We start from the raw sequence: 22249 nt of genomic DNA on the forward strand, positions 1-22249 counted from the left end.
GCCTGGATATACCTACAAAAGCAGATCCCTTACGTTTGCTTATTTCACTAATCCCTGTCCCATTTTTCTGCTCTCTCATCCACCTAGTCACTGTTTTTAGTAAGACGTAGGTGTAAAGTAGAAAGAGTATTTTTTGTATGCTGACCGAGAATGGGGAAATCGCTGGGCTAAAAAAAGCTCAGTTTATACAATATGAGCGTTTGTTGCCCGTTTTAGCGATTTTCCCAGCAGTGGATGACTTACCATAGCAGGACGATATGGAAAGCCATCCAACCCATCACTTATCTGCTGGTAATTTCATCAGATGAGCGGCCGGGCCAGAGTTGATGCTGGAGCGCACTTCAGCGCACACCGCATATCGCTGCCCCGTGCACACTGGGCGGCTTTCGAGCTGAAAGTAGCTCACAGAGTGGTTAGCAGGACTATACACTATTGAAAATCACCCTGAATAGTGGATTTTTACTTGTATTTCAGTTTTCTATAAATGAGTATTGGCTAACTTAGAAAAGATTGGTGTTTTTATTAGTAATGCTCTATTCAGTATGTTTTCTTTAGCAAACAAGCATCCTACAGTTTATTAGTATTATTTGAGGGCCTGACCCTGAGGTATGAGTAAAGGAAAAAAACATAACAAAACAAGTACAGTAACTGTGCAAGGTGGGCCTGACACTAGTAACAACGTTCAGAGCTACAGTAAGTGCATTTGCTGAGCCCCTACTGGGCATGCGCAGTACGGGTCTGCGACATCAGTCACATAATGGCCTGTCAGTGATTGTTGTCAATTGGGGCAGGGACGGCAATGGCCTTCGTTTCCTGGCCTCTGTCTAGTAGATGAGGCGGCCAACTTGCACGATCCCATGAGTCATGCAGCCGGCCAATAGTGTCGCAGAAGATCCAAAACTATGTCCTAGGATGCAGGTTGGATCATTAATGCAAGCAGGAGGCGTGACGCCTCCTAAATTGCCATATTACTGCTGTTGCTTCCATGTAAGCAGCAGCGATAACATCTCCAACCACATCTGGATCAGGATTTGTATCGCAAGCATGTTGCACTGCATGTAGGGCTGATTTAAAAATGTAAAGACAGTTTCGGAGTGTGTTTTTACTTATTTATTTCTGATCTTGTTCATGCCCAAAATGAAAAAGGGCAATGCTTTTACTAGTGACCTTTTGCTAGTAAAATCCTTGCCCTTTTAAATTTGGGGCATTAAGATGACCAGAAGCACAAAGATTTACAACATATGGGGGTATTCAATCGCGGTCGATATTTTGGACAGGCGGAAATATCGTCCATTAGTATATGGCCAGGACTCACCTATGCAGATTCGACTTTTTAAAAAGTCTAGCCCGCAATGTCGAAAACAGCCACTGGATTGTCGAATCCGCGGCCGTTTTCGCAGATCCATGACAGTTGGAAAAATGGACCTGGCATTGAATAGGTTGAATGTAGATGTGACCTATTCTTCGAAAACAGAGGGTATTTTCTCTTACAGAAATATCGTCCCGGTTTGAATACCCCCAATAAGGGTTTGCAAATAAACTCCATAGTTTTGATAGGTGTCTGTGCAAACTCAAATATAAACTGCAGTGTAAAAATAAAACTGTCTAGTACTTATGGACTACATACAATAGCAGCTATGATTTACTTTATTTAAGAGGGGAAACAAGGAGGCACGCCATAGTGTGCACACCAAGGGCCCTACTGATATCTTTTAAAATCACGTCTAGCGTGTTTGTGGCTTTAGTCTAAAGCTCCATATATACTACTTGATATATTGTTAATGATATTGTTAACGATATATTGTTCGTATCCTCCAGTATGTACGCTCAATATCATTAATGGTGCCTCAACTGTATGTACTGTCATCTGTACTTGCAAACCAATGTTCACTATATAGTCAATGACTGCATGTATAAGCGGGGTCCTCGTGATACCATTCAATGATATCGTTAACAATATTGTTAAATGTATATGCACTATATCATGTACCCGTGACCTACCAATATCGGAGCATATCGTCTAGAGCAGGCATTCCCAACCACGGTCCTCAAGGCACACCAAAAGTGCAGGTTTTAGTGATATCCAGGCTTCAGTACAGGTGGTTAAATCAAAATAACTGAGATACTAATTAAGTCACCTGTACTGAACCCTGGATATCTCTAAAACCTGCACTGTTGTTGTGCCATGAGGACCGTGGCTGGGAATGCCTGGTCTAGAGTGTATAGGGTTTAACAGGCGAGGAGGAATGCGCCATAGGGAATGGGGTTTCTATGGATGCAAATAGGGGGGGGGGTTGATGGGGCTGAGCAGACATTGGGGCAGATGTATTAAGCCTTAACAAGAGATAAATTCAAGTGTGATAAGGAGAGATAAACGTCCAGCCAATCAGCTCCTTACTGACTTTTTTCAAACACATCCTGTAACATGGCAGTTGGCAGGTGATTGGCTGGACGTTTATCTCTCTTTATCACACTTGAATTTATCTCTTGTTAAGGCTTAATACATCTGCACCAATGGGCCTTATTCTGGTTTACACGATCCCCCGCATTTTCACACTGGGGAGTGTGAAATGTTTTCCTTATGCGCATGCACATTTCTACGCATGTGCATACACTGGGTGTGAGTGGGCAAGGCGAACTGCTAGATTGCAATAACCCGTGCGGGCAGTGGGCATGCGGTGGCGGCGATGGGCTAGGTCCAAGGGAACACCCAGCGATTCATCGGTGTTCCCATGAAAACGTTGGGCGTTCCCATGGCATGGCTGCCGGGGGATGCAGCTGACATCACCGGATGTCAGCTGCCCGCCCTCTTCCCGTACAGAGAACAAGAAAAGCTAAGACACCTTAGAGTGTCTTAGTTTGTGTGCGCCTTCCAAATCATTAGATGATCGGTGACCAGCAAATAATTTGGTCCCCGCACCCAAGGCTGAATGGATGTTTATGCAAAACATCCATTCGCAGCCATGCGGGGAATTCGGCAAGCGAGGGGGGCAGGAGGATGTGTGAGCAGCTGCCGGCGTTTAATCCAAATGCAACAGTGTTGAAAATGTATTAAAGATGTTGGGCCAGATTCTCTAAGCTTCAAAAGTGATAAAATAGAGAGTGATAAGCAGCCAGCCAATTAGCTCCTGCCTGACATTTTTCAAACACAGTCTGTGACATGGCAGGCAGGAGCTGATTGGCTGGCTGTTTATCACTCTGGATTTTATCACTTTTGAAGCTTGGAGAATCTGGCCCATTCTATCTTACCAGCAAGACTAATTATTTCTTTAAAGTAGGTGTCATTTTCAATGCAGTACAGGATAAAAAAAATACTTACATTTAGGGGCATATTCAGTTGCTAGCAAAATTTTCAGAAACCTCACGGTGCAGGATTTTTCTGTGAAAAAATTTCTTTAGGAATTAGCGCACCTGTTTTCTTGTTGCCCCAGAGCAAAAACCTGGAACACCCAGCATAATGACTAATTAGGCATTTGGAGGCTTTTAATCAGCTTAATTGGGCACCTAATTATATATAATTATTGTTGTAAAAAAAAGGCTTCAAATTACCGCAAAATCAACTTTTTGGGATTTATTTGCACTCAATTTTAATTAATCTAATTAAAATATTTTTCTAATGAAAAATATCTGCTGTTATAATTATAAATGGCCTCAAATTACACCCAAATCACCTTTTCTACTACTAATTTTTTTTTAATGTGTATTATTATTATTATTATTGTTGTTGTTATTATTATTTGTATTGTGTATTATTATTATTATTATTATTATTATTATTATTATTTAGCAATATCAAGGTCCATACTAATGAAGATCATGGCAATGTTAAAAAACATTTGGAAATATTTTACACCTGTTCAAAGTTTTTTTTTACATTCAATAGCAAGGGTATTTTGTATAATTAATTATTGTGACCCATATTCTGTATTAAGCCCAGATAAGACATGATTGCTTTATTCTTGTGCTAATATACCTACTATAGACAGCACGGATGGTGTAATGGTTAGTGCCTCACAGCGCTGAGGTCATGGTTTTGGTTCCCACCATGAGTTTGTATATTCCAAAAATATACTGGTAGGTTAATTGGTGACTAGCAAAATTAACCCTAGAATGTCTGTGTGTACATGTAGGGAATATAGATTGTAAGCTCCACTGGGGCAGGGACTTTTGTGAATGTTCATAATATTCTGTGTAAAATGCTGCGGAATATGTCTGCACTATATAAGAAACTATAAATAAATAGGCAGTCTAGATGATATTTATAAGTGAATAAAACAGGCGTTTGTTTTATTTAAGTACACACGACCCAGTGTGTGTTGGCATCGGCTAGGAGGGAGGGATGGACGGTGGCGGGGCGGCGGGAGAATTAGATTTTGGTGAGTTATTTTGTTTCCGCCTGGGAAAATACTGACTGCTTTATTTTTACACTGCAATGTAGATCTCACTTTGAATTAAAACCCCACCCAAATCTAATTCTCTCTGCACAAGTTACATCTAGGGATGGCCATCGTTGCCATTGCCATCGATGGCTGCCATCGATGGCAATTCTGCAACTGGCCATCGATAGTGCTAAACTATGCAATGGATGACCATCGATATTTTTACATATCAATGGTCATCCATTGTGTTTGATTGGTTGGCCTGCGGGCCAATCAAAACACGGGGGCATGGCTTTGCGGGTGTCAGGGGCGGAGCTATGCTCCGTGTCCCGGCACTTTGAAAAAAAAAAAGCAAAACATTGTTTTGCTGTTCCATCGATGGAGGGAAACCATCTGGTTCTCCCTCATCGATGGCAAAAGTATTCGACATCGGCCATGAACCATCGATGATTTCAAATCATCGATGGTCGATGGCCATCCCTGCTTACATCTGCCCCACCTGTAGTGCATATGGTTTTGTCCATTTGAGAAGGAATTTGCCTCTGAGAGTGAACCAGAATAAGGCCCTTTATTTCTAGGCTTCTGGTGCAGATACCACCATTGGGGTGAGATTTAATAGTGAGAGATTCAGAAAGGGAGAGATTTGGCAAGAAATCTCCAGTTTTTTTAAAGCAGCAATTATTTACACTGCAAAACCTGTTTGATTTTGCAGTATAAATGAATGCCGCTTTAAAAAAAATCCTTACCAAACCTCTCACTTTCTGAACTCTCATCCTATAAAATCTCACCCTTGATTTCTATAATTCCGAGTTTGAACTTGACATATAATGCAATTCGAGTACTGCAAATCCATGCCTTGTAAATTACCTTTAAAGAAGATAAAGAAACGCGAGTTCACCCGGCATCCTGCACGGCCGCTGGGCTTGCACCGCATTTCATCCGGCCCATGACTTGCAATAGTTTCCACTATCTCACGTTCCAGGAGAAAAATGTAGCTGCCACTCTGTGTTCATCGGATGCTTCGGCCAGAATGCAGATGTACTGTATTTTGAATAAACAGATCTCTCAAGAGTCATCTAAACTACAGAAATAGAATACTAACGCTGTTTTTCTGGAAACGCTTGTATATTGATGCAAAATCCAGAAAGAGTCAGTTCTTTACAAATGGGAAGTGTTTATTATTTATTTATTCCCACAAGATGAGTTGGTACAAGGGTTAATTGTAAGTAAATAAGGTGGAATTTAATGGTAAGTATAAAGGGTCATAGTGTCCACAGCACAAAGCTTGACATGCATTGGGTCAACCACTGTAGGTTGACATGCATAAAGGTTGTTATATAACATGGGGTTAGGTTGACAGGGTTATTAGGTCAGCACAAGCATCAGGTCGACATGGGCAAGTTCGACAGTCAAAAGGTCGACATGGTTTTTTTTGTTGTTTTTTTTTATCCTGAATGTCGACATGGACACTAAAAAATGCACTGCGTCCCCTCGCATGGCTCGCTGCTCTCGGCACACTATTTTATTCTCCCACCACGCCCTAGTGGATGGTAGGGCATGAAATACTGCCAGTCGGCATATATCGGCTAAAAAAAATGTAAAAAACCCCCCAGGATGACCATTTGACTGTCGACCTTCTCCATGTCGACCTAATGACCTTGTTGACTTAACCCCATGTTGACCTTCAGAAGTGTCGACCTTGATGCATGTCAACCTATAGTGGTTGACACCATGCATGTCGACCTTAGTGCAGTTGACCTAATGACCATATACCAGTATGGGGAGGCTATTACTATGAAGGGATGCGGTAATAGCCTCCTATTACGGATGAATACCATTGAACAGTACATTCTTTTAATGTAAATTCGCTGCTTTGCGAGACATCTAACGTCCCTTGCCTGGCGAGTGAATGCACCCCCCCCGCCCCACCCCGTGCGTACACCTCTGCCACATTGTGAATGGATGTTTAGCATAGGGGTAGGGGGTGAAATCATTCAATGCTCACCGACCATCGAATGATTTTTCCCCTGTTTGCAAATATAAGTCAGTTCTGACTGACATATTTGTGGTGACCGGTCCGAGAACGGGGTGGGCGGCGGACGTCACAGCTACCCGCCTGAGTTTGCATGGGGACACCCAGCGTTTTCCTGGGCACACCCACCGTTTTTTGTGGGCACGCCCAGATAATCCTTCATATACATCAAAGGATAATTGTGTATATAATTCTATAGGCAACACCATGGCATAGCCTATCTGGTTCCAACTCTGGAAAATGTTGCACATTACGGCCCCATAGCATTCTGTAGGGACTGCAGTGCCGGTGTCCGCAGTAGTCCACTTTCATTTATTTGGAAAATGCAGCAAACCTTCAAAAGATCGTTTTCTGAGATTTGACCACATTTTTAAAGTTGAAACATGTTGCCTCTGATACCTTGTTATATGATGTAGATCATTTTTACTGTAGCGCTATCATTAAAACACTCAAGCATACATTCATTTTCACCAATTATACAATTTTGACAGCCCATATGTGTGAGCAAGTGTCCACTATCTCCTTGTATCCTCTGACCACTGTATAGTTTTCTTTATGTGCCGACAGCGGATGCCAGTTAACACCAGTTACATGTCAACACCAGTGCTTGGTGTTGTCTCCTTACATTCCTCTTCAAGTTAAAATTGCAACTTTCTAGCCCTTTTCTTACATATTACAAAGAGGTGGCATCTTAAAAGACTGCTATAATAAACTATACAACAGATACACATACACTTTAATATAGGATAGATGAAGACCATTTAAAATGAACAAGAAACTCATCATTCATTCATACTGAGAACTGTTTTCTGAGGCGTATGGATCATTAGGTCTACAGCAAGATGGTCGACAAGCATTGGGTCAACACCATTAGGTCGACATGGGTGTAGGTTGTCATGGGTTTAGGTCAACAGGTCATTAGGTCGACAAGGGCAAGGTCGACAGTCCAAAGGTCGACATGGGGTTTTTCACTTTTTTACCCAAATGTCGACTCAGTCGACATGGACACCAGGTAAAGGGGCAGCGCGTCCACATGCATGGCTCGCTGCGCTCTCCATGCTTTGGGTACGGTGCCTCACTACGCTCAGCACACTATTATCTTCTCCATGAGGCATGAAATACCGCCTGTCGGCACATGTCGGCTATAAAAAAAACTGTGAAAAACTCCATTTCGATCTTTTGACTGTAGACCTTGACCACGTAGACCTAATGCCTGTGTCAACCTAATGACCTGTCAACCTAGACCTATGTCAACCTTTCAGCATGATGACCTAATTGTGTCGACCCAATACTTGTCGACCTAATGACGTATCCCTTCTGGGGTAGGATTATCGGCTGTTTCTGTTGTATGTGAGGTCACAGTGTGTCATTACTGCGGGCCACAGAATAAAGGGAAGCAATGGCAGAGATGACTGTGAGGCTAAGGGCATAGGTGTTAGTTGTGTTTCTGAGGTGTGATGCTTCTTATATGTACAGTACATGATCATTAGCTAACCATACATTGAAATGATTTGGAAGGCCTACATTGTTGCTTAAGGCAAAGTATTGCTTGTTTGGGCCAAAATCATTGAGCTTGACCTGATTTGGTATGCAATGCAGATTGTTGATAGTGAAGACCTATTTGTGTGTATTGGTCGGCTGACCATACTAATTAGCTCAATAGCCAGATACTGTTTTGTCATTTTCGCATATGCTGTTTGGTGCATGTATCCTGTGTACATTATGGAACTGAATGCAAGTGGCTGTATTTCTGGGTATCTACTGAAGCCAGACTGATAACCTCAGGCTGATGCGGGGTCCATGCTCCTGCAAGCAGAAAGCTGTGCCAACAATTGATTTTGCGCTAGTCAGCATAACTGTCATGATTATTATTGGCATTTGCTGAAGCTCCATGTTAGATGCAAGAAATAGATTCCCTTCTCTGTACATGACTCCAATAGCAACGTATTTAAAAAATGATGGAGCCCAGTTACCACACAGTGATTGTGATTGAGGTGCGTAGTGTGTCCACATTCCTGCATCTTAATTCAGCAGCTGGATTTCATCACTAACTTGTTTAGGTGTACAGTGATAACAGAACCAGGTTTGGGTCTGGTCCCCTGCCTTTGATAATGGCAGGACAAATGTTTAAAATGACCACAATCCGGGTGGCCATGTCTTGCTCGTTAATAATAACAGGACCCCACAGGCTGCTCCCCCTGTATAATCACAACATGACCCCACAGGCTGCTCCCTCTGTATAATAATAAAAGGACACCACAGGCTGCTCCCCCTGTATAATAAAAGGACACCACAGGCTGCTCCCCCTGTATAATAAAAGGACACCACAGGCTGCTCCCCCTGTATAATAAATGGACACCACAGGCTGCTCCCCCTGTATAATAAAAGGACACCACAGGCTGCTTCCCCTGTATAATAATAATAACAACAGGACTCCACAGATTGCTCCTCCTGTATAATAATAAGGCTGTTCCCCTGTATAATAATAATAATGGGACCCCACAGCTCTCACCCCTTGACCCCCTGTGCCCGGCATCAGTCAGTGGGGAAAGTTAAAACATGGCGAGCGCTCTCACATCGCGCATGCGCCGGTTTGGGACGCCGGAGGCAGGGATGTGGCGCCATGACGTTGATGATGTTGTGACGTCATGGCGCCGCATCCCTGCCTCTGGCATCCCAAACCGGCACATGGTGCTCTGCCGGCTCCGCCCTAGCTACGCCTCTGCGTGGGCGCCAGGGGCGGGCAGCTGACATCACCGGATGACAGCTGCCTGAACGTGCACGCGTATCTTTATGTAAAACAAGAATGGTGGGCCGGCGTACCACCATTTGCAAGGTGGAGTTAGGTTGACTCGTAAGGATGCAGAAATGTATCCGAGCGAATCAACCAGAATATCCCCCTTAATGCGGTGCCATAAGGAGGGAGTGTAGTTCCTGTAGCATATTGTTACAGGTGAAGAAATCTACCAAGGTTACTTCTAGTAATGGTTTAACCAACAACAGACATATGTGTCCTCCTGTGTTGTTGTGGTGGCATGCAGCGCTTCATAGTGTAACACATTGCGGCATGCAGCACTAAATTGCACCTGCGGGTCTCAAGTGTAAGGGGAATGGATTGGGCCACACTGGAGGACACATCTGTTATGTGTTCTTTTTCAATTTACTTGAATGAATATGCTTTATACAGTAATTCCTCTTTCTGCCCTTCAAAACACAAATTCTCATTAATTAGTTACTATCTCATCTTTTAATATTCCATCTGAAATCAGGTGCAATCTTGACAATACTAAAATAAAAGACTTTCCTCATTTAGGCCCTTATTCTGATCGGTGCGGATATTCCCGAATTCTTACGGTGCGGTCCGCACGCCACGCTGTGCGGCGGCGTGCGGGCATCGTCCGTAGAAACGCCCACGTGTCCTCCGCATTCGGGTGGACTCACTCTTTAAGAACAGGGCGTGTGTACGGACGACATACAAACCGTGCGTGTGCGGTGGAAACGTACAGATTCTTGCACGGTCTTCCCGCACAAGCACGGTCTTACCGCGTGAGAACGTACGGAAAGCTGTCCGTACGCCCCGATGCGGAGTATTTACGCACAATCCAACACTTTTGTACTGAGTACACACAGCGATCACATGACCCACTTAGGCTATTAGGCAACCTCCTGAAAAAGGGATTGTTAGCAATTTCAATCAATTAAATGCTCATCTATACTGACCCACATTCCTACTACATTCATGACACACATTAACCCTTACAGCATGTGACCCTAACATACATCTATATACACTATGTACATTTTGCTTATTTTAAACATTTTAAACAACTTACACATATACTTTAGCATGTTAGAAAAAAACACTGACAACTTTCAACTTTAAAGAACGATTTATTCATACAGAACGGTAAAAAAAATAAATTCAAATTTCCCCATCAATTATTTCGTCCATTAGGACCAACATTTCCCTCATCAGGCCTCTGACTCTAAGGAGGGCCCCACGGCGACCCTCCTCTGCTTGGGCAGGCTCATCTGTGGAGGAAATTAAAAATGAAAAATGACTAATGATATTCATGCATACATTTAACATAGTCAAACCTACATTTTTAACATGCATTCTGAGAGGTGTGTGTGTAGATATATATATATATATATATATATCTATATATAACTATATATATATACACACATATCTACCTATATATATGAGACATACACCTATACATACATGCATACATACTACATGGAAAGCCTGATTTTGGCCCTCTACCCTTTACTCTGTAGAACACCTCACAGTCATACTGCTCCTTCTCAATCCAAACCCACCCATGACTAAGCTCTGAGAAGCATGCCACGCGCTGCACCAATCACAATTCGGCAAACAAAGTTCAGTGTCGGTTATATGATGGAGCCTGGCAGGGGAGTTACACAACTCTCCGGAATGCTCAGTACATTTGTGCAATCAAGCATGGCTTGGCTGCTGATGGTCTGCTCCAGAAATCATTGTCAGAATGCCAGTTAGGGAAAGCTGCAGCACTAACCCACTCCCATGCTCAAAAGCATTACTAAGACCAAATACACACACAATTATGGTGAAAAACATACATGCAGACCGCAGGGGGTGGTTAGCTAGAGGAGGGCCCAGGGGCACTCACCACTTGTTACTCCAGTCTAAGCCACGCCTGGCCATACTCTATTTATGCCATACTGAATCTAGTTTACAAAGATCATTCACCAGTAAACTCTACTCACCTATATGAGCCTACAGATTGTATGCAACCAGCAGGGACATGTAACCCTTACATGAGCAAGTCATCACTTTCTTCCTGGATACAGATTAACTACACAGGTTCAGTGGCACTTCAATTCGACCTGAAAGCCATCCGCACAACCTGTGTCATTAATATGTGTCCAGGATGAAAGGGATGGTTTGGGCACCCTTTCTAACCCCAAAGTGTGTCTGTTGCTACCCAATTTGTTGTTTGCCTTTATAGTATTTTCAAACACATTTGAATCAACAGTGCTACATATCAAATAGTGGATGACAAAAGGAATAACGAATCTTTATGTATACATACCACTTTCGGCCGCCTGCTCCACCTCACAGGCCTCCTCATCCTCCCCCTCTTCCTGGGCCTCCTCGGCCGGCACGACCTCCTCCTCGGCTGCCACCTCTGCCTCCACTGGCCACTCAGCCTCCTCCACTCCTTCACTTTCCTCTGCCACCCCTTCCTCATTCTCTTCCTCCTCGGCCATCGCTGGCTCCGCCTCCTCCTGGGCCTGGGGCGCCTCTGCCTCCTCCTGTGCCTGGCCTGCCTCTGCCTCCTCCCGGGCCTGCCTTGCTCGTGCACGTGCTGTGTGTGGGAAAAATCAAAAAAGTGCCAATTAGTGGTAATTTGTATTAAGCCTTATCAACCTATAAGTGCAAAGGTTAGAGGTACTGATACTTGTACATGCAAACAGCTCCTCAGTGGCCTTTACAAAACACAGCCTGTAACATGGCAGGTATGCTGTGACATTTGGGCCATTGTAAGCATCACAAGCATTAATCCTCCCCAATAACATATTTTATGACCATTACAGGGTGTCAATCAGGAAGTAGCACTCATATATTGTATGGCATGTTTAACTCATGATCAGGCTGCTGACCTTAGTGGATTAAATAATGTCAGGTAAGCAATCATGTACAAATCCACATTTACTGTTGAAATACTCACATCTAGCAATGCTGGCCCTTATGGTTTGAAGCCTCTCTGGCTCCCTGCGCCGGAGGTCGGACCACCGCCGCTCAAGCTGAGCGATGGTCCGCCGCACATGGGTGCGGGCGTATATCCGCCGGCGGGCCACCGCATAGGCAGAGCGTTTCTGCCTATTCGTTATGAATGGGCCCGCACGACCCAGCCTGGTCTCCATAACGGAGACCAGTGTCCTCAGCTCGGCTGCAGAAAAGGGTGCTGCTCTGCCATAAGCCGCCATCTTAGCAATGGCACAAATCAAACAATCATGTGCTGTCATTGGTTGATCAGAGTGATATTTGGTATTAACTTTATTGTTCATTTTTACACTAACAGCGTGTATGCGCCCGAACAGACGGCTAACCCATTGCATCGCACACCCATCCTAAACAGTGTAAAATAAGATGGAAACACATTATATCTAATCTATAACATTCACCAAACATGGGTCTAAGCAACTGGTGAAATAGTGTGCATCTCTAGACACTTACACCTAACTCCACATGCTGCCATGTGTACACTTACCTTCTACTGGCCCCTACTACAGAGGTGTAATGAAAAGTAGCTAGCATCTAACCTGAATGTGGAGTGCTTTCACATGTGATTTGGATGCTAGCACTGATTACTTGTGGCTAAGTGGTGGACTGGATTGACATATGGAATGAGTAGTGTCAGTTGTACTACATAGCAAACAAGTGCACAGTACAGAAGTACATTCAAATATACATTGCATGTCTGACCTCAGTTGTATTTGGTCATTGGTGTTGGAATCTGCATTTAGCAAATAAATCAGACTTACTGAGTTTGCCATGTTTTTGTGAAATATTTTTCAACACCAAGGGGCGGGACGTATGCGCCGCACGGTTGACGCTTGCGTACGGGACGCGGCCGTACGGAACGCAGGTTGCAGCTGATTAACGCCAATTACAGAAATAGTATTTAAAGTTGTCCTAGAAAGACAAACAGTTGTTGCAAACATGCCAGGCTCAGAGTCAGAGGAAGACCAGGTGGTGCAGAATCTCTTGTCCCGCATGGAAGCCAACACCACCTATGTGCCCCTCAACCCAGAGCCCACAGATGGCCCATCCACATCAGGCCAATCAGCAGCAGGGCCATCCTCAGCATCAGCAGAATCATTGGGAACACAGCAGGTGGCTTCCCAACAGAGTAGCCAGGCCAGCACTTCAGGTACAGCAACCGGTGGCCGTGGCAGTGCCCGTGCCCGTGGCCGTGCCCGTGGCCGCAGTGGGGCAACAGAGGAACCAACCACAAGAAACATGGCATATGAACCGCGGGAGCTTGACATCCTGGTGACCCGGGCACGTGATTTAATTGAGTGCCCAGCGGTGAAGTTGACACACACAAGGAGATGGAAGATCTGGGAGGAGATAACGGCGGAGATTAATGCAGTGGCTCCACAAGTTCGTCAGACGGAGCACGTTAAGAAGAGGCAAGTACATGTGTGTTACATTTGAGTAGGACAAGTCCAGTAATGTTAACATTCAATATTAGATGGAGTTGGTCAATGGGTGTTCACGTTGCTTGGAGGCACAGACATGTTGGCCATGACATAGAATTGATAGTTATTGGAGGGTGACTGTTTTTGTATCTTGTAAGCGTTGGTTTGAAAAATGAATATAATGTAAGTTTGGTGTCAGTAGTCACATGTTGTAATATGTTTCAGATTGCAATGGGTGCTACAGCAAACATGAGTAGTTACATGTATTAATATGTACACTTTGATTGCAGGTGGCACGACTTCAAAGGCAACCTCAAGAAGAAATTGACCCAGCGGTGGGAACACAGCCAAACCTCTGGGGCTGGCCCCATGCCATCCAAGCTGGAGCTCACCCCCCTGGAAGAGATGGCCCAGTGCTGTATAGCAGTGGAGGAGATCCGGGGGGTGAGCACTATAGACAGCGAGTCCCCAGCGGAAGTGATGGCTTCTACGCTTGAAGGTAATTATTTGCCAGGCCATAAGTAGATGTTTAACATTTGGCACGGAATGTGTGGTAATAGGTAATTTCTCGTTCAACAGCATCCCCACCGCTTGGTCCAGATTCTCTTGAGGAGGCCGTGGAGTCGGTGCCACCTGGCCCCAGTAGCAGGCCCGTGCAGCAGCCGCCGGGATTGTCCGCGGCTGAATTGTCCATGTGGGGCCGTGTGCTGGATAGTATTGTGCAGCAGGGAGAGTCTGCATTCGAGCGGGTGCGTAGGGCCGAGGAGGTGCTGCAGGGTTTGACCACCAGCCAGCAGATTATTGCTGAGAGCCTGCAGGCTATGAGTGCCAGCCAGCAAGCTATGAGTACCAGCCATCAAGCTATTGCTGCTAGCCTGCAGGTGCTGGCTGATCAAGCCCTGCGGCAAAATGACCTCCTCCTCCGCCATAATGAACTTATGGTGGAGCTAGTTACCAGCAATAGGGCCCTAATGTCACCCGCTTCGGGTGCATTACCAACACCATCACTCCCTGCTGCCAGAGGGGGAAGAAGATCCACCCCCTCACCAGCATGTGCTCCACATAAGGCACCATCTGACTCTGGCCGTGGACGAGGCCGAAGACCTGCTGCACGTGGCAAGGAGCCTGCCAGGGGCAAACGTGCTCGCAAATGAACTTGTGTCCCCATTAATCTCCACCGTTATGTCTTCCCAAATCTTCCATTGAGCTGTGTGTGTCAGCATCCTGTGTCAACATCCGTGCCCAGGGTCACCACATTTGCCCGCGGTTCAAATGTCATGTTTGGTTCCCCTGTTGCCCTGTTTCTGCTATCATTACTGTGTGCTGTACTTGAAGTGTTGGTGCTGTACTTTTGTTGTGAAGCCACCTGATGTGTTCCTAATGATTCTGCTGTGGCTATTTCTTCTATATTATTTATTTTTTGGCCTGTTATGGTCCCATTTGTTTTGTGTTGTTTTTTACATTTTTACCAAAGTGTCTTTAATAAATGTTATTTGAGCCCCACAAATGTCTGTATTAATTGATACATGCAGAAGTGCCATGTGTATTAGTATTAATAATATTAAGCTGTGTTGATTATTTGCAGTGTAAAAGTGTGTGACAAGTGCAGCATGTAATGTTCCCTTTAAGCTGCATGCTTCCAATTGTAGCAGTGAGAAGCGTGTAATTAACAAGTAATGGGTAAAGTATGTGATTGTATTGTGTTCAGGTGACATTGGTTGAGGTGCGTCCGTCCTGATTAGGCGTTCCGATTGCCTAGCGCATGACCGAGTGGTGTCCGCAAAGCAAGAGTAACCTGTTGGACACCGCACATTTCTTCCCTTTTTGCTCGCGTGCATTCGGCGTGCTGTCCAAATGCACGTCTACCAAAATGTGTGTACTCCCCCGTGTCCGCCCATGTTTCCGCCCAGTTTAGCCCACTTTGAAACTACGCCCCTGTGTCATTCCGCATGACGCCCATAACACACCCATATTGGCCGAGTGATTGCGGTGCACATTTCTGTACGGTATTAGTGAGAACAAGTACGGAGACCATGCGTGGCACATGCGCGTAGCGTTCTCCACGCTTGCGCAGACGGCTAAAAAACGCCATCCGAAAGAATTCGGAAAAGTCCGCACCGATCAGAATAAGGGCCTTAGTCCTTTGTTTCATAAAGGACGTTTTGTTTATTAAAATTAAATTGAGGTTTGCTAGAAAAAAAAAACAACTGAAACAACATTTCAGTTGATTGTTATTTATTAGCATTTGCACACGGCTTCACGTTGATGTCTATTATTGCTAAGCGGAAATAATTTTCCAAAGAGAGTAGTGAGACTTGTATATATAAACAGACTTGTATATATGGAACACAGAACCCCCACTACATTTTCAACATTTCAATTTTATTTAATTGTCTTCAGGACCACACACACACACACACACATACATCCCGGTGCCAGGAACATAAAGTTTTAGAACATGAAAAGCACTTACCCCCCTTGGTTGTATAAGGATAGGAACCGGCACACGGGTGGATGGTGAAGAAAAGTTGATTTATTGTACAAACATGATTGTACACAACGACAGCTGTGACAGCTGTTTCAACCGAAATAAACGGTTTTCATCAGAGGTGACCTCTGATGAAAACCGTTTATTTCGGTTGAAACAGCTGTCCTGTCTTGATAAAGGGTCAGAGACCCGAAACGTCGACTGCACCTCCGTGTGTAGACTCTTATTTGACTGATTGCTTAAGTTGTGAATGCGAGTGCCGTCCAGCATCCTCTGTCTTCTATATATATATATATATATATATATATATATATATATATATGAATGAATGACAAGAAATAGAGAGCGCTAACAAGTTCCACCACCTTATCCAGATGGATAAAGGTACATAAGTATGGTAACACAATAATATTTATTAAAAGCACATAAAATGTGACATCCCTTTGTTTGTAGTTCGTTTACTTGTTAACAGCACATGTATAATCCAACCCTACGCGTTTCGTCACAAAATACTTCATCAGGGGTAAACTGCAGGTGGTAGAGAATGCCAATTTTAGAACCAAAAATACAATATAGAGGCATAATTGTAGTTAATGACTATACACTACATACCTTGTGCACAGTATGTCGATCATAGATATAAAATTCTCGGGGGTAGGTGGTGGCTGGTGTTGCTGCAGAACCAGAGTTGTCTGATTTTTAGTGAATTGCGAGCAACGTTTCAGTGATTCATACCGGGGAGAGGATCAGTGAGAGAAGATTGGGAATACCTTAAAGTGTGCTGATTAGCCAGTTGAACTTCTTTTGGAATATGCTCATTAAACAGTGGTGGAATACCACTTTATATGGTACACCTTTAAAATTGGGGTGTTGTTCTGTCTTCATGTGGTGAAGGGAAACATATCGGTTACTAAAATACTACACTAGAGGCAGGGCTGGCAACAGAAATCTTGGGGCCCTGTACAATTATATTTTTGGGGCCCCCACCTAATCCCAAATCCACACAACTCTCTTCTGTACGAACCTCATTTAACCTTTCGCTGCTCCAGATCCTGCTTTCAGGTGCAAATATTGCAATGTGGATTGGGGCGAAGTAATGCTGCTTTCACACTGCAAAACCTGCTTAGATCCGGTATTTAAAACGTTTCTTAAAATGTGTCAGAGCAAGTAAAACCCCTTTCACACCGCACATAAATACTGGGTCTCAAGCAGGTTTGCGGTGTGAAAGCAGCTGAAGGAGAACAGGACAGACAGTAGATATAAGACAGTTATATATGCACAGAGCGGGACCAGCGCAGTGCTCACTGCTGCCTGAGTCCTAAATACCGGTTCAGAGTCGTTCACACTGCATTAAAAAAAAACGTGTAGGATTCTGCTTTTTACACGTTTGCAAATACCGGTTATTTGTAACCGGTAAATGCAGACTGGAGCTTTCACACTGCAGCTATACCGGTTAAGAGCTGCAGTGTGAAAGGGGTATAAATCTGCCCCGTGGTTTTACTGCAACACAGCGCCTCAGCTGCACATATTGCAACACGTGTCTTTATTTGCTATTGTTTATTTTTCTATTATTTTATAGGAATAATAAAGTTTTTTGCCAGCAGCTGTCTCCATTCAATATCTGTCCCGCTACACATCACAATATGAAAGATGTATACTGTACATGAAAAATGATTGTGTAGTAATTAATTAACTAGGTAATTTATGTAACTTCCCTTTATGATAACAATAATTGTCTCATGTGGTGATGGACATAGGAATTGTATGTATAAATTGAGATCGGCATGTGATTAATACCTGCTGTATGGTGATAAGGAAATCGTATTGTCTGCTTCCCAGGCTCCTCTGCACTGTGGATGCTGAATACTTTGTTCCCTAATGTTTGTCTGCTGTAGCATTAGTTCTTCCTTGCTGTCTTTTGAAAACTGCTGTTTGTGTTCTCTGCATACTGTGCTTCTACAGTGATTGTCAGTGATGGAGCTATCTCTATTATTATTATTGCAAGTATTATTATCAGTATAATTCAGTATTCACAGTTTTCTCTAGTTGTTAGATTCACATTTATATTGAAGTCCTGTGGACTTGTTATAAGAGATATTATAGAATAACTAAAAGCTTTAACCCCTTCCTGACACAGCATGTTTTTGCCTTCCTGACAGAGCCCTTTTTTTCAAATCTGACATGTATCACTTAAGTGGGGATAACTTTTTTTTGCTTTTACTTATCCCAGTGATTTTGAGATTGTTTTCTCGTGACACATTGTACTTCAAATTAGTGGTAAATTTGGGTCGATACAGTCTGTGTTTTTTTGTGAAAAATACCAAAATGTCGTAAAAAAATGGAAAATTTAGCAATTTGCAAAATGTAAAATTTTCTGCTTGTGAGACAAATAATCATACCACTCAAAATAGTTAATAACTAACATAGACCATATGTCTACTTTATGTTTCCATCATTATTTCAACTTCCTTTTAATTTTTTTGGACACTAGGAGGCTTACAATATGAATAGCAAATTCTCAAATTTTCAAGAAAATTTCAAACACAGATTTTTTTAGGGACCAGTTCAGTTCTGATGTGACTTTGAGGGACTTGTATGTGAGACACCCCCATAAATGATGCCATTTCAAAAACTGCACCCCTCACAGTATTCAAAACAGCATTTTGGAAGTTTGTTAACCCTTTAGGTGTTTCACAGGAATTAAAACAAAGTGTAGGTGAAATTTCAAAATTTCATTTTTTTTGCAGATTTGCAATTTTAATAAATTTTTCTAAGGAACACAGTAGATTTTACTAGAGAAATGTGACTAAAAATTGATTCCCCCAATTCTTTTGTTTTCATAAATATCATATATGTGGCCCTAGTGTGCACGTTGACCAAACCACAGGCTTCATAATAGAAGGAGCACCTACTTGATTTTGGAGCCTCCTTTTTATGAGATTATTTTGTAGGCACCATGTAGGTTTCTAGGCACCATAAGATGCTAAAATTTAGGAACCCCCCCACAAGTGACCCCATTTTGCAAACTACACCCCTCAGGGAATTCATCAAGGGGTATAGTGTACATTTCAAACCCCCAGGGGTTTCACCAATTGTGGTACAACTGGGCAGTAAAAATGAAAAATTAAATTTTTTACACAAAAATGCAGTTCTGGCTCAAAATTTTTCATTTTCACAAGGAATGAAGGAGACAAAGCACCCCAAAATCTGTGCCCCAATTTCTCCCGAGTACGGCAATGCCTCACATGTGACCAAAAAATACCATTTGGGTGCATGGCAGGACTCAGAAGGGAAGGAGTGATTTTTGGATTTTGCAGCTCAGATTCTGGTGGAATGTTGGTGGGTGCTATGTCGCATTAGCAAGACCCCCCAAGCACCAATACAGTGGAACCCCCCCACAAGTGACCCCATTTTGCAAACTACACCCCGCAGGGAATTCATCTAGGGGTATAGTGTACATTTCATACCCCCAGGGGTTTCACCAATTTTGATACAACTGGGCTGTGCAAATGAAAAATTAAATTTTTTACACAAAAATGCAGTTCTGGCTCAAAATTTTTCATTTTCACAAGGAATGAAGGAGACAAAGCACCTCAAAATCTGTGCCCCAATTTCTCCCGAGTACGGCAATGCCTCACATGTGACCAAAAAATACCATTTGGGTGCATGGCAGGACTCAGAAGGGAAGGAGTGATTTTTGGATTTTGCAGCTCAGATTCTGGTGGAATGTTGGTGGGTGCTATGTCGCATTAGCAAGACCCCCCAAGCACCAATACAGTGGAACCCCCCCACAAGTGACCCCATTTTGCAAACTAAACCCCTCAGGGAATTCATCTAGGGGTATAGTGTACATTTCATACCCCCAGGGGTTTCACCAATTTTGATACAACTGGGCTGTGCAAATGAAAAATTACATTTTTTACACAAAAATGCAGTTCTGGCTCAAAATTTTTCATTTTCACAAGGAATGAAGGAGACAAAGCACCTCAAAATCTGTGCCCCAATTTCTCCCGAGTACGGCAATGCCTCACATGTGACCAAAAAATACCATTTGGGTGCATGGCAGGACTCAGAAGGGAAGGAGTGATTTTTGGATTTTGCAGCTCAGATTCTGGTGGAATGTTGGTGGGTGCTATGTCGCATTAGCAAGACCCCCCAAGCACCAATACAGTGGAACCCCCCCACAAGTGACCCCATTTTGCAAACTACACCCCTCAGGGAATTCATCTAGGGGTATAGTGTACATTTCATACCCCCAGGGGTTTCACCAATTTTGATACAACTGGGCTGTGCAAATGAAAAATTACATTTTTTACACAAAAATGCAGTTCTGGCTCAAAATTTTTCATTTTCACAAGGAATGAAGGAGACAAAGCACCTCAAAATCTGTGCCCCAATTTCTCCCGAGTACGGCAATGCCTCACATGTGACCAAAAAATACCATTTGGGTGCATGGCAGGACTCAGAAGGGAAGGAGTCATTTTTGGATTTTGCAGCTCAGATTCTGGTGGAATGTTGGTGGGTGCTATGTCACATTAGCAAGACCCCCCAAGCACCAATACAGTGGAACCCCCCCACAAGTGACCCCATTTTGCAAACTACACCCCTCAGGGAATTCATCAAGGGGTATAGTGTACATTTCATACCCCCAGGGGTTTCACCAATTTTGATACAACTGGGCTGTGCAAATGAAAAATTACATCTTTTACACAAAAATGCAGTTCTGGCTCAAAATTTTTCATTTTCACAAGGAATGAAGGAGACAAAGCACCTCAAAATCTGTGCCCCAATTTCTCCCGAGTACGGCAATGCCTCACATGTGACCAAAAAATACCATTTGGGTGCATGGCAGCACTCAGAAGGGAAGGAGTCATTTTTGGATTTTGCAGCTCAGATTCTGGTGGAATGTTGGTGGGTGCTATGTCGCATTAGCAAGACCCCCCAAGCACCAATACAGTGGAACCCCCCCACAAGTGACCCCATTTTGCAAACTACACCCCTCAGGGAATTCATCTAGGGGTATAGTGTACATTTCAAACCCCCAGGGGTTTCACCAATTTTGATACAACTGGGCAGTGAAAATGAAAAATTAAATTTTTTTACACAAAAATGCAGTTCTTGCTCAAAATTTTTCATTTTCAGAAGGTATGAAGGAGAAAAAGCACCCCAAAATCTGTGCCCCAATTTCTCCCGAGTACGGCAATGCCTCATGTGTGACCAAAAAGTGGCAGGACTCAGAAGGGAAGGAGTGATATTTGGATTTTGCAGCACAGATTCTGGTGGAATGTTGGTGGGTGCTATGTCGCATTAGCAAGACCCCCAAAGCACCAATACAGTGGAACCCCCCCACAAGTGACCCCATTTTGCAAACTACACTCCTCAGGGAATTCGTCTAGGGGTATAGTGTACATTTCAAACCCCCAGGGGGTTCACCAATTTTGATACAACTGGGCAGTGAAAATTAAAAATTACATTTTTTTACACAAAAATGCAGTTCTGGCTCAAAATTTCTCATTTTCAGAAGGTATGAAGGAGAAAAGGCACCCCAAAATCTGTGCCCCAATTTCTCCCGAGTACGGCAATGCCTCATGTGTGACCAAAAAGTGGCAGGACTCAGAAGGGAAGGAGTGATATTTGGATTTTGCAGCACAGATTCTGGTGGAATGTTGGTGGGTGCTATGTCGCATTAGCAAGACCCACAAAGCACCAATACAGTGGAACCCCCCCACAAGTGACCCCATTTTGCAAACTACACCCCTCAGGGAATTCATCTAGGGGTATAGTGTACATTTCAAACCCCCAGGGGTTTCACCAATTTTGATACAACTGGGCAGTGAAAATGAAAAATTAAATTTTTTTACACAAAAATGCAGTTCTGGCTCAAAATTTTTCATTTTCAGAAGGTATGAAGGAGAAAAAGCACCCCAAAATCTGTGCCCCAATTTCTCCCGAGTATGGCAATGCCTCACATGTGACCAAAAAATACCAGTTGGGTGCATGGCAGGACTCAGAAGGGAAGGAGTGATTTTTGGATTTTGCGGCTCAGATTCTGGTGGAATGAATGGTGGGTGCTATGTGGCATTAGCAAGACCCCCGAAGCACGGTGAAATTATGAACCTAATAATCCATAGATGTGTGGTATATTTTAAAACACTC

At 43.5% G+C, this 22249-nt stretch overlaps 1 protein-coding gene across 2 annotated transcripts in view; it reads left to right on the forward strand.

The window, feature by feature from the left end:
- Nucleotides 1-22249, forward strand: part of STK39 (serine/threonine kinase 39) — a 362307-nt gene that overhangs the window by 17207 nt on the left and 322851 nt on the right. The window lies entirely within an intron of this gene.

The sequence above is a fragment of the Crinia signifera genome, chromosome 7 (assembly GCF_055691185.1).
Source record: "Crinia signifera chromosome 7, ASM5569118v1, whole genome shotgun sequence".
In the NCBI taxonomy this organism is placed as follows: domain Eukaryota; kingdom Metazoa; phylum Chordata; class Amphibia; order Anura; family Myobatrachidae; genus Crinia; species Crinia signifera.